This window comes from Aquila chrysaetos, chromosome 3, assembly GCF_900496995.4.
Source record: "Aquila chrysaetos chrysaetos chromosome 3, bAquChr1.4, whole genome shotgun sequence".
NCBI classification, from domain to species: Eukaryota; Metazoa; Chordata; class Aves; order Accipitriformes; family Accipitridae; genus Aquila; species Aquila chrysaetos.
In genome coordinates, this window is record NC_044006.1 from 41,935,194 (window position 1) to 41,949,446 (window position 14,253).

At 42.1% G+C, this 14,253-nt stretch overlaps 1 long non-coding RNA gene across 1 annotated transcript; it reads left to right on the forward strand.

The window, feature by feature from the left end:
- Positions 1-12,565: 12,565 nt before the first annotated feature.
- Positions 12,566-13,935, forward strand: LOC115339081. The gene is made up of 2 exons (XR_003922635.1): positions 12,566-13,562; positions 13,749-13,935. It is a non-coding gene; the product is annotated as an uncharacterized LOC115339081 (long non-coding RNA).
- The last annotated feature ends 318 nt before the right edge of the window (positions 13,936-14,253 follow it).

The following is a 14,253-nucleotide window of genomic DNA, read 5'->3' on the forward strand; positions in this document are numbered from 1 at the left end:
GGAAGGTTAGTGTTAGTCCTGGAGCAGTGGCAAATGTGAGCTCCAGTAAGTGATTTGTGGTGTTGAAGGAAAGTAGATGTTTTATACAGATTTGGAGAGGTGATGGTCAGCCTCTCTGTTGAATATACACTGTAGCACTCAATAACTCAGCCTCTAAAAATCATTGGGCAATAATTATATTCAGAAATAACAAAGCTACCACATTGTGCATTGGCCCCAACAGAAGAGCTAGCTGAAGAAACAAACCTTCAAGACAGCTAAAGCCACATAAAAAATGCCAGTGTATCGTCTGAGAGGACAGAGAAAAGTAGCTTCTTGCAGGGTGGTGGAATTTTTTGACTGAGGATCTTTCACTGATCTTGAAATATGGAAGTATTTTATCATCACTGAGACTTATGTGTCTCTCCTAAAACAGTCAACCGCAAAGCTCCTGCTCACAAAACTGAAATTTCCAACTATGCTTACATTCACCTAAAACCACCAATGCACTGAGAAGGTCTCATAGGACCAAACTCATCCACAGAGGTACTTTTACAAAACTACGACTCCACCAGCAATGAATCTGTCCCATGTTTTTCAGTATGCCATTTACAAGCAATAAAGGCTGCTGTCATGCTTCCCCCAAGATACCTGATGAGAGAAAAAGATGACGCATTTATACAAAAGCTAGCGCATAGACCTTCAAAAAGAAACTTTTAACAATTTGCTTTTGACTCCAAAGTAAGGTACAAAAAGTCATTGCTCTTTCTGAGCTCATACATGTCTTGTGTTTCTCTTGAGGAATTATTTCTCTTCATTCACATTTTTACTCTGTTTAGGCAACCAGATTAATGTTGTGTGCCTGGACTGGTTGCTTCTCTGGCTTTCCTGCTGTAAAGCTAGCAGCTCAAATAATGGCAGGAATCCACCTAAATGGAGAGAGCTTTTATTTCTCACCAGTCTTCCTGACCCCTCTAGAAGCCACATTTCTTCCCCTTTTATTTGTCCCCTCTTCCCCTTTTCCTTCTCTGATTCCAGTTACCCTTTAGCTAAGAAGCATCCAATGATATTACTGTTGCCTTCTGCCATCTATAAAGAGCAGCCAGTTGCTTTCATCCTGGTAAACATTTATATTAGACTGAAGCAAACAAGGAGCAACCCAGTGAGGCTTTCTTGTGAGAGAGCAGTCTATGTGCTGCTTCTGTAGGAGCTGCAGTCCACCGTTCCTGTGGAAGACACTAAACAGTCCCAAATTGGTAAAGAGTAGACTTAATGGTTCTCCAGCCATCCCCCTTGGTGACTGCTGGCAGGAGTCATAGCTAGCAAATGGATGTGGTCAGGATGCGAGGGGTTACCAGGTGCTCCCGGATGCCTTGGGAAACCCTCCAGCCCACTGAGGGCCATGCAAAAATTAGAAGCGTCTTGAGCTTCTGCCTGTGGTAACAAATATCTGAGGACCTCCATTTATGACCCTGCTGTTGCCCGTTCTAGATTTTTTTTGAACTTAGGTGACCAGGGGCCCTCTTCTGCTGAAGTTAAGCTGGCTGTAAATCCCTGGTCAGTTGGAGATGCCAAACTGGATCAGCACTGGCTTCACGGCTGGTGAATGGAAAGTGGTGTGTCTCATCCTGAGGGATGGCTTAGAGATCCTCCAGGGTCTGGCTGCAACTCCTGTCTTTTCACACTCCTGACACTTTGACTTGCACTAATTGCTGAGGGGCTCCAGTATCAGCCCGCAAGTTTTTTTGCACAGGATGCTAGTCTTTGGATAGCAGGAGTGCCATAAATGAAAGTTAACAGACAGATATGAAAGGAAGTTTTCTCCCTCTCTCTTTCTCTTTGTCTCTCTGTCCTTTAGTGCAGTATCAGTTTGCAGGAGATTAATTTTATGTAAAGTTTTACATTTCAGATTGTGATCAGCATTTTTTTTCCCTTGGTTGGCTCTGAGAAAACATATATTCAAGTTTGAGAATTCATCATGTCTGATTAATGATGTGTATATAGAGCTTTCTGTATCATCTTCCTTCTTTTGGTCTTTTTTATTCAGTTGTTTGCTGTACTCCAACCCTGCGGATAGATGGTTCTGCAGTGATAAATGTAAAGTTTGCATAAGCCATGTAACAGCAGGACAGCCTATTATCACTGTACATTTTCCATGGCTGTGCAAACCTCTGTAGGCTATTTTATTGCTAATAGATCCACAGAGAAACAGTAGTGATTTTATGACTCTTTTTAAAATGGAAATTCATGTTTGAGAAATACAACTGGGAGGAAACAGATGTAAACCACTTAAGCATTTGCAGAAAATTGAGATGCACACTCTTATTTACAGACCCACATCGCCTCCATCGTTTTATTTTCAAAATTAAAATAAGCAATCTGTTTGCCATGGGAAATGAGGAACCGTAAACTTGTTGTTTTTCCTTTATAAAGCAATGGCCAGCGTCACCGTCTCTGGGCTTAATGGCATTGGAGAAAAGGGATGACAATTCCCCCTCTCCCCCCGATTTTATTGTCTATAACACATTCCCTTTCTGTGTAAGAGGTATGCAAGTGGGAAAGTTTCTAGCATAACCATGTGTCTGTATTCACATTATATTATAAAAGCTAAAGTGATTGCCCAACCTGTTACAAGGTTTTACCCAAGTATTTAAACTATTGGAAAATCGATTTAAAAACTTTAATAGCAAACAATTGCAAAGCATTTACACTCATGTCAGAGTGCTAGTGTGCTCATTGCCTACACCAGCAGAAAATATTTCTTCTTGCGTGCGGGTTTCGATTACTGATCTTGAGGGCCAAGCATCCCATTGTAAAATTATTATAAAATACCCTATAATTTCTGTTCAAATTATGAACTCATGAAATCACCTGTCAAAAAAGACAGCATTTAACATTTATTAGTTATAATAATACTTTGTGCTGATCTACAGCCCTGCATCCATGGAGACTGGATCTGTACACCCTCTTATTCCTCTCCTAAGAAAGGGGTGTTTGTTATACATACTTTACAAATAGCTAACCAGTGGCACAGAGCTTTATGGAGGCTTGGATCTATGTCATGGCACCACTGAGACCTGAAGGTTGGAAGAGCACCCAGTTAGTCCTCTACTCCTCAGTAGTCACCACCACACACATATTTTTTCAGCCATGTATTTCTGAATTATTGTTTGTTTTCCAGGAAAGTAAGTGGGCTGCAGTGTTAAAGTACTTAAAAAGGACTCACAATATACTGTCACATCTGAGGAAGGCCACCAAGCAGTGTAAAAAGCTCTACTTTCAACAACCTCTGATATGGGGAATGTGGAAAAAAAAGTAAAAAATTTTAAGCATCAACTGGTAAATGAAGCGATAGAAAATCCCCTCCTCTTAGGTACTGGCATGCTGAAGTTAAATGAGAACTGTGTCTCATAGGAAACAATCTTAGCAACGTCCTGTGACAGCCAGGTGTATACCTACAATAACGCTTCCCTACGGAAACAGCTCCATACCCTGGGAGGCACAAACCGCAAACGCCTCCTGGTCACAACTCCCTGCTGAAAGCTGGCCTCAAAGCTCACATGAAGCCAAGTCCTTCTTCTCTGCAGCCACTCTGGTAGTCACCTGGACACTGTTTTTTTAAGAAGACCTCGAAGCTGTGAGAAGAAGGTGGACGACATCACTGAGATGCCCCACTTGGGCATCCTCCTGTGCCATAAGCAGAAGAAAAGGAAAGGAGAGCTGCTTTTATTAAGGGCAAAGCCACCAGTGTGCCTGGATCTTGTCAGTACAGCTTGCAAACAGGGAAGGAGCAGGAGCAGCCAGGGAGAGCAGAGCTGGCAGGATAAAACACCCAGGGAGCAAGGATGCAAGCTCTCAGAGAGCAGACTGGGGAGAAAGAAAAATCAGGTGTCAGGAAAGAATGGCCTGGGGAAGTGGGGAAGCAAAACACCTGGGATGGGAGAGCTCCCATAAAGAGCAAAGCCAGACACTAATTCCACTTTTGGGAGGAAAGACTAAGACACGTATTGCATTAAAGAGAGCTAACAACACAGACTGCCTTCCCTAATGTTATTCTTCCATGCAAGTGGTTTCCATAGTGATGTCGCCTGATTGCAAGCAAGAGAGGAGATGGCCACAAGGCAGTCTCTGCTAGGATGCCGTTCACACCACGAAAAAGCACGAGACCTCAAATCACTTTGAGAAAAAATCCTGCACTGCAGACGCTCAGTCCCTGAAGCGTGGCTGGGAAAGGGAGGGTCGAGCAGCCTTGTCCTAACCCCAGGCAGAGCGAGGAGACTTTCCCTCTCCAGCCTGGAAAAACTGCAGAAAGCAAAACCTCTCGCTGACCCTGCTACATCTGCCACCAACGGGCCCGCTGCATCCCAGCCCTTGGGGCAAGCGTTCAGAAAATGTGCTTCAGCCCTCTAGTCCATCACGAACACAGCCAGGAGTGACACTGGTAAGCTGGAAGAGCTGACGAAATTTCACACAAAAATTGAGGTGAAAGAATTCTTTCTTATACTTTCCTACACTTCACTCAACACTGATTAGTACATTAAAGAGCTTTATTGACCCCTGGCAGTTAAACGGAAAGCTTTCTTGTTGTAGCACTGAAAGAAGGGACAGATTTTCCAACAGCTGTCTAATATCTCTGTCAACATGGAAATGAAATAGATTTAAGGACCTCAGAAAAGCATCCGAACATTTAGTGTCCAGTAATAATGAATTCCAATTTCCACTCACAGAAACTGGAATTACTCTCAGTCTGTTCTACCAGCTTTCTAAACAAACATCTGGCACAATTTTATTTTTAGAAAAAAAGTCATCTAAAAGCAGGCTACTAGCTGGCCATCTCTTTATTAACCCAGCTACAGAGGCAAAGTGTTTGAAAAATGCTAGTGTGAACCCGTGTGTCATGTTCAGGCCCGCAGGGAAAAAAAAGGGTAACAACAAATAGCCAAATAACAGAATAAATGAGAGTCGATTTCACTGGGATTTGTGAGACACACCGGAACCTTCCAGATCCATGTACAGCAATGCTCAGATCAATGGACAAAGTAAAAAACATCACAGTGTTTCCATCTTCCAGATGCACACAGCACTCCTTGTTCTTTGATCAAGGCACTGTGATAAAGAAAGATCAAGCAAACGTAGCCCGAGGACCTGTGAACAGATGTCTGCTCCTTTCCTTGGTCCAGCCCAGCCTGCTACAGTTCATATCTTAAAACCAACAACAAGATTAAGCAATTATTCCCTATACGCTTGTTATTGTCTTCCAATAAAGCAGCATCCAAAATAATAGCTTTTCTCCTGCCACCCAAGGTTGAGTACTGCAGAAAAATGTGTTGAAACTGATTAGGTTAGAGAGATAGGTCTGCATAAATAATTGCTGAAAGTCAACTAAGTCAAAATAATAATAGCAGAGAAAATTAACTTTCAGATAGAAAAGCTATCTGCCTATGCTCTCATTTGTATACTGAAGACTAATTCAGCAAATGAAGAATACAATTCTTGGGACAAAGCAAGTAACCCATGGATTCATGGTGACAGCTGTCACAAAAAGCAGGTCTACCCTGAGATTAATTGGCCTTGAGAAGATTTAAATTTATTATTATTTTTATTTTTATTATCATTATTATCGTTATTATCATGGAACCATGTTAAGATTTATACAACTTTTCTTGGTTGTTTTGCCCTGTGTGTCAGCAAGGGAGCCTAGATTTACAGATAATTAGGTAGAATACTTGAAGCAATTCAAGATTTCCTTTCATACAGTTGAATGGTGTATTTCTTTTCCTGAACTTCTTTTTTTCTTTTGGCTCCTATCTGTCATCAGTTACTTTCTTCGAAAGTGGCACAATGTATGGAGTAGATTTCTTCTTCAATTAGTATCACTAAAGATCATCACTTCTTTGTGCAGTCAACAACAATTTGAATGTAGAAGCCTTCATGACAAGCCTCCCTCTCACAGGAGAGGAAATGTCTTGGGTCAGTATCTCATCCCTTCAAGGTCTCTCTTCTTGGTCTTGAAATAATATTTATGGCCCTATTTGTCTTGTCAGTACCACTCCCTCTTCACGAGAAGGAGCCAGTTCAGAGTAATCGTTACCACCATGTTTTATGCAGGAGTCTACATCTAATAGCAAATACTGGTCTCGGGCCAAGTTGATGAGAGCAGTGTCGTGTCTGCTGAGCACTTCTGCTGTCTCTGCCTAGCTCATTCAGCATGGCCTGTTGGTCTCCTTTTCTATTTTTACTTCATTTTTTGTATTACTGTCCCAGAAATGGATATGTTTCAAGTAATCTGACAAGTTCTCTCTCCTTCTTGACTATTTTATTATTTTCAGTGAAATGCATTTTGTATGGCTTCTTTTGCTCATCGTCATAAACACCAAAGAAGTACATTTTTCCTGGCAAGTGAAGAAAGTCTGGCAATTCTGTATTCAGGACTGAATGTAAGTTAAATAACATTGTGCTGATCCCCTGTGAAAGCAAGCAAAGCATGCAAAACCTCCCCCAAAATCTGACATCTCATAGTTACAAAGTGGCTTTCCTGCCAACCATTAGGTTGCAGTTGAAGGTATAGTGCATCACTTTTAATTCCAGTAAAAGTGTTTTCTTATACTTCCAGATGAGCAAATGTATGACTCCTTATCTACAAGCAGCAAAATAATTTCTGTATTTTTATTCACGTGCAGAACCTAATTTGGGCAGTGTGCATCTGATGAACTTGCAGGACTTGTGAGGCATATCAGTACTGAACTTGTAATGTTTTCATTTTGAAGAGTGCTTCCACATTATATTTACACTGAGCCTGAAGTTACAGAGCATCTGGCTGAAGGCAAACTTTTAGGGATTCTGCAAATGACTGCAGGCATGGAAATGGAGAAGTAGTGCCAGAACCCTTTTTATCATGTAAGAAACTTGGAAAGATATGGTTAACATGGAAAATGTGAATAGTTATGAACATTTTTTACATCTGGTTCCCCATCATCTTCCCCATCCCCATCCTCACTGCCAAGGGTGGCTCTTGGCTTTGGTGAAATCTATGATCTTTGTCCTTCAGTGTTGACGGAAAGTGTTGCCTAATACAACAAGGAGATAAAGTTGACTTGAGGTAGATCTTGAGGTTAATTAAGCCCTTTACCTACCATCATACACCACACTTCAGACTCTCCCTAGTTTATTGCAATCATCATATTTTTCTTAAAGTCTTGTTGTCTTCTTTAGCTTGTAGCTTCCTCCGCCCCAAGATTTAAGTCCTTATAGTTTCAAAGGAACGTGTGAAAATGTCAAAAAGGCTATCAAAAATCAAAAGGTACATAAAAGATCTGTGAATGTGTATATATGCTGTAAATCTCGGGAATATTAAGGAATCTCACTATTATTAAAACTGCATAAAAGGAAATTCTTACGAGTTTAGAAACCTCAATCATCAATTTTAGAATGCATGGAGTTGGCGATACTGTGTGCTTTCTTACAGAGATTCACAAAGCACTGCACGCCACAAGGCTTCCTGTATCCTGGAGGTTTAAAATATGCAAGAGCATCCTGTTCCTATTAGATGCCAATATTCATATCTGAAATCACGTTTTGGCCACAAAAGAGAAATTAATAACCCATCAGTCACAATTTTCTATGGTAATTAAGGAGTTTCACTAAACTGAGCATTGTGAATTTTCCATGTGCCAATTTGCTGCCACTTTTTAGTACACTAGCTAAGGAGTCCAGAAATCAAAGAGATGCAGCGGCTTCAAACTTGAATACCTAGGGCTGTGCTGCTCTGAATGAAAATGGACACAGAAGTGAATGTTAACATTTTTCTCTGTAGACTCCTTCACACGGGCATGTTTGATGCTTTCCTCTACCGCTGCTGAAGCTGGAATTAAGTAATGAATAAACATGTCTCACTGAAACAACTTTGACATTTCAACTAAGTTTACACATTAATTAAGATAAGGTTGTCCTAGCCCCCCAAAAAAGGAGCAGAAATTTGAGAGAACCTGGTGGCTGAAGTATAGTATAAAAAAGCTGTATGAACACTTTGTTAAATGCACAGATTTAACCCTGCTGTTTTGCTCCTAATCATTATTAATTGCCTCCAGTGGTGGACATTAATTTCCCTATTGCAGCAACATGCATCTTGAGTTTGGGCATATCCTAATATATCAAGTGGGACAGGTGATATAATTCAGCTGGTCACAGCTGGAAAGAAGACAGCCACCCACATGCAAGCAGTCTGTCAGCCTTAGTTACACTGCAGACACCACCACAGCCTCCATAACAACATTGTACATTTATCTCTGGGGATAACTTTACAAGAAGTACAGCCGATCAGTTCATCCTATTTAATCTGCTGTTGTCTTAGCAGGAATAAGAATGCTTTAGCCTGGGCTTTAACTCCGAATTTTGCGGGGGGGGGGGGGGGGGGGGGGGGAGAACTTGCACATGTGGCTGGGCTGTTCCGCAGAAAAGGCTGACCCTCTCCTGGTCGTTAGAAGGGGAGGGAGTGGGCATGGTGTCCTAAAACAGGGCATGCCAAAAGTCCAGTGCCGCCATCTGAACCGTGAAAGATTTGCATTCACATCCCTGAAGTACCCAATTCAGCCTGGAACCCACTTCCCAAGCATTTTATTTGTAGGTTCACATAATGATCACTGAGCTGAAGAAGCTCTCCCTGTAAATTAACTATTTCTTCCATGTGGACAAGGGTGCGAGAAGTGGACACGGTTCCGCCTTGGAAAAGGCTGGTGGGGAGAGCCCTTCGTTTGAAGACAAAAGATGCAGCTGCAAATGCCTGCTCAGCCCACAGTCCTGGTGGGAAGAGAGCGCGCCTCACTCTCTGCTTTGGGGCAGAAGTTTCTACTCCGGACTCGGGAGGCACATACGTTTCCACAAGAAGTTTCTGGGTTTGATGATGGCACATAGCCAGGTGAAGAATGTTTCCTTGGAAAAAAAACCTTGCCCAAGTGTCCTGATTATATAGTTAATTAAACATGCAAATTACTGCTAGCTCAGAGTTCCTTTCCCGGCATGCCCCATAACTTCACCTCAGCAGCCGTTATATTGTATGCACTGAATTTAAGCTGGAAGATAAAGGAAGTTTGAGGAAATAAAAAACTGCATAAAAGGATTTGGGGATTTGGCCCAGAGGAAAGATGAGGGTTTAAACTAAGCAGGACCAGGTTCCACAGTTGCCTTTCTTAACTGTAATTAACCGTAATTTTTCAGCATTGCAACTACCTTTATTTGTAGCAACCAGCAAAGGATTAGCCATGGAGCTGTTTAGCACTTTGTTTAATAAGTATGCACAAGTTTGGCTGCCTGTCCTAACCATTGTCCAAATGTGCAAAAATCATTTGTCCAGAAAAAAAGGAGGAAATTTAGGACGGTGAAAATTTCTGGAACAAGATCTTCCGTTTCAAAATTTTCAGTGAATTGTGAAAGCACCTTTCCAAAAGGAAATTTCTTTTTAATATAAAATGATGAATGTATTTTTGGAACCTGAGTCTCATGCTCCATTTGATGAGGCTTTAAGGCAGTTCTTACTCAGACCAGCTTGGTGATTCCTGGTAACTACTTTGCTCTTGAGTTCACCACTATAAAAGTGAAGTGCAAGAGTTTATAAAAGCAACTCGGTTACTTAACAGAACAAGTCCTGTTATAATAGCCTGACAAGAACTTGATGGGCCCTCTTTCTGGTTCTTAGTTCTTGTGCCTTTCAAATTATCCTAATCGTATAGGTGTTATTCTGCAAATTCTTGCTGCATTTCATAGATACACCTTATCATTCAAGGATGGCACCATAGAAGTGTAGTTGTTTAATGAATCAGAACATTGAGGTGAAACTAGTCCTTAGCATCTTAGCATGTAATAACACTTTACACCAAGCCTAAAAGCATTATATAGTATGTTTTTAAATGCTCAATAATTAAGCTCGATGCATTTAACCTAGCTGAAAATCATAAGTACTAGAGATAAAGGCAAAATATATTTACGTGGCTTTGAAAGGGTTTAATTCTTCACCGTGTCTGTGAATTATTCCATACAGGTCTTCCAAACCATATCTTGATAATTAGATCTCCATTTCCTTAAAGGTGACATTCTGTCCTGACAGCATCTAAATTACATTGTTTTCTTTTTCTGTTGGGACAACACATTGTCAAAGTAAATCACAATGCAGTTCACTCTGCCTCCTGACTTTGATCCCCACCTTTTCCCACAGAAGAGCCCGGGCTGTGGCTCAGTGGTGTGCCGGCACTCATCAGCTACCACAGGCATCCGGGGCTGTATTTACCTCTTTCTCATTCCTCAGCTTTGTTGGAAGGAACCGACATTCCTCCCGCAGTGGATGGGTCTGGCTCCTCATCTACTTGACACGTCTCAGCCTTCGTTGGAAAACTCTGCCTGCTTAGCTGTGGCCAGCTTTATGTTTCACCTGGACTGGCACCTGGTTTGGAGGTCTGGAACACAGTGTTTATGCTTGTCTCGCCTTTTTTGCCACTTCTAAGGCATGCCATTTTACTACCCAGGAACCAAGTGAAGGTTTCAGTAGGGGAGAGATTAGCTACAAAACCCAACAAGGAAGGAAAACAATTCTGGATATGTTGCAGTTGCTGTCATGAATTTACAAGAGGGTTTTTTTTTGTTATCTAGGCAGCAGGAGTGTTTGAGTTAAGCTGCCAGTACCACTCCATCACAAATCTCTCTGCCAACCTGTGAATCAGACACGATCAAAATGGGTCAATTAAACTGTTGGGTTGCCTGTTTTGGATGGCTTGGCTGAACAGCCTTGTTTTAGCTAGAACTGTTATTTATGAGTTATCACAGGAAGATTCCAGTGTTATGATCACTGTTATTAACATGAGTTTAAAGGAACAAAGACTTTGTACTAAAAAGGAAACAGTAAGGAAAAAGCCTTGCACAGTGGTATGTGGGCTGAGTTTCTTACAGCAGTATACATTTCCCTCTTAATTAAAATAGTTAAACTGTGGAACTAGACATTGATGCAATATGTTGTTCCCATTCTGGAAATACATTCACTAAGAGTTAATAAATAATCTATGAATTCTAATCTTTTAAAGTCATTTCAGAGGGATGAAGTAATCTGCTATAATTGTAAATGCTGTACCTCTGCCTTCACTGCATTCAAATGTAAAGGTGAGAAACTGATTAGAGGTGCTGGGTTGCTAGAGATAGATGCCCCAATTTAAATGCCACAGATTTTGTTTTTAGCAAATTGAGTGGCTAGAATAATATTTCCTTCTATTGTAAGGCTTTAGCCCTGGATTTCCACCTGCTTATCCCAGATTTAGCTGGGCAAAGGGATTAATTTTCTTCTTACTAAATCTGCAGGGATTGCCTCAATCAATACAGGCTGCCTAGATAGACCACGTTTCCCAACTACACAGCACTAGTTACCTGCTGCCAGACCTACAAGAGCATCACACTCTCATTTTGACATCTGAGGCAAATCTTGCTGCAGGAGCGCAGTTGAAACTGCTTTTGATAAACGCAGGGGCGTTGTCCTCCTTTGCTCTGCTTTTAACAGGAGCTGAGCTGACTTGCCTGGAAAATCAAGCTTTCCATGTCCAATTTCAGTCCGATTTCAGATCCTAAACTGAAAGTACATGGCAGGCTGTAAATCCCCCCAGGCAGTGGGGTGACTAGTCAGTGCTGAATTTGGCTTCCCACCTCCTGACTGCTACCAGACTCAGGGTGGATCATTTAAAACTGGCTTGCAGGTGACTATGTTGTCCAGCAGTTGCAATCAGGACTGCAGCATAGACGCTCTCATCTCTGATACCCATGCTTCCATAACCAGGTTTAATTCTCTTGTCGACAGTCAAATTAGCTGACACAATGCTGTCAGTCAGTGCAGGCAAGGATAAGCCATGTCAAGCTTCAGATTCACTGAGCTCCCATCAGTTGTTTACTTGTGACAAAATGTCACCGTTTGGAGCGTGACTCCCCCTCATCTGTAGTGAGTAGTGAGTTTTAATTGAAATTGCATCATCAAAGAGCTGCAGTCAAGCACTGCTGTGTTTCTTGGTGATCATAAGCCCAAAGAGAATGATTTTAATGAAGCAGAGAGCCCAAGAACTCGCCGGCTAAAGTCCCACCTCAAGGAAAACTCAAGCACACTTGAAAGTGCAGAAATACCCAGAGCAAAGATCAAACTTCCCTCGCACCTCCTGGAGCGTAACAGAAATGTTACTCACTAGAGATCCAGCCCCAGCTAAACCTAGTGCTGCGGAAATGAAAGACAGGCTGCACCGCTTTCCTAGGTCATTCAATACCCCAGCATTTTACATGAATATCAATGGCGGCATTGTCCAGTGTATACATTATATAGACACAGTCAAAAATGGTGTATCAATGATAGCATCTTTAATAGCCATAAAAATAAAGTGAGGAAGGCAGGGGGTGATAAATAAAGAACAGCCCATATTGATCCATCTGCATCTGGTTTGTTAGATTTCTTATACAGTTCATGGGAACAAAAATCTGTCAGTTCATCCTCCTTCAAAATAAACTGCTTTCCATTAACAGGCAGCAGATGATCTCATGGGTTTTAAAGAAACATGCAAGAGGGATCCGCAAAAAAGGATATGATGAAGATTATTAATATAGCAATAAATTTCATCAGCCTTGCCTCTTGAAACTAGGACAACTGCGGTCAGCAATAAAAATCATAATAGTCTGAAGCTCCTCTGTAGCTCTGTAACCTCCCTATGTCACTCACTGTTACGGTAGCTTTAAAAGTGGTGCTTAAGCCCATCTGCTAGGAAAATATCACTTGCAATGCCTTAAGTGTGCATTAATCCTGGATCCCATGCGTGGCAGCTTCACAATGGTCCTGCTGCATCTGAGGACTGTCACGTTCACCTGGCAGAAGATGAAGAGAAGCTCTGGAGTCCCTCTGTGGTCACCTCGTGGAGAGCCTGGACTGCCCTAGGCTGGCCAGCCTGCCATGGGCACAACTCGCTGTGTATCTCTTCACATCTGGTGAACAATCTACAGAAAACTGACACTCATATAGCAGCCTTGGGGCTGCACCATAGCCAGCAGGATGGGAGAAAGGCCTGGGAGCGGAGGAGACAGGAAACATTTATGGTATTTATACGAATGCCAGCAGATTGTGCCAGAGCTACTGCTTTCCCCGGGTGTTGTTTCACCCTGAGGCAGCACACTCCCTCACCAGCCTGACTGTCCTCTGCGTCGGCTGCCAGGGGCGTCCATGTCTTCAGTGGATGCTGTCTTTAGGCATTGCTCAGCTGGGGTGTGCTGACACATCCCGTGAGACCAATGCCTCTTCCTACATTCAAGGTTACACAGAGAGGGAGAATGACAGCACACATAAAACTACTTTTTGCCTTCTGATTTTTCAGTGTCCCCTTTTCCAGAAAGAAAGCCTTCCTCTCTTTCTTTCAAGGATCAGATGTCTCAAAAATACAGTGCCCCAAGAACTGGAGTAAATCTTTTGCACTTCATTGTATGGCTGCATTGGAGAGGAAGAGGCTACAACCAGAGAAAAGGGACTGAGCCACTATGGAGTTGTTGTTGGTGGTGGGACATCCCTCCATGACTGCAAAGGCCAGGTGAGTGACTAAAGCTGAGGTTGAGCTTACAGCCTACAGTATATACTGGTTTTGGCAGATTATTATTAATATCACAGTCTGTTTGGAGGCAAGTACATAGGGGATTTTGGAGTATGTGTGTACATGTGTTCAGTGGGCTCCATGTGCTCTCCAATATGTAAAATATTTTTCCCTTTGAGACCCCAGGTGCTTGAGGCTACGTTCCCGGAACATGTGGGAGGTCTTTCACAGGGCTGCTCCTTCCCTCCACAGAGAGGATGTCTGAGTGTTGAGCGCACACTGTTTACCTTACAACCATGACACATGCTTACATATTTTGGAGGGGAAAAGCAACATCTCTAATAAAGACAGCACTAAGCAAATGGCTCAGAAATACTCTCTATTTTCAATTAATTCAAACTGTCGAACATCTTCATTTCTGCTGGGTTTTGAGCATGATGTGGTTCTGATATGTCACACTGTGTTAAGACTTCGCACACGATATTTGCCCATCTCAGTTTCTGGCTTCCTGCAATATGAACAAACTGACGTATTTTCTTATCAGATTCCCATTTCCTGCCCCTGAGTCACAAGAGGAATAAAGCCCTGTTATGGACAGCAAGATGCAAAGAGGTTCTAGAAACCCACTGCTCCCACAGTTCACCAGCTCCTTAAATTCCAGTTACTTCACTTTGTTTTCCTGAAGAAGTGT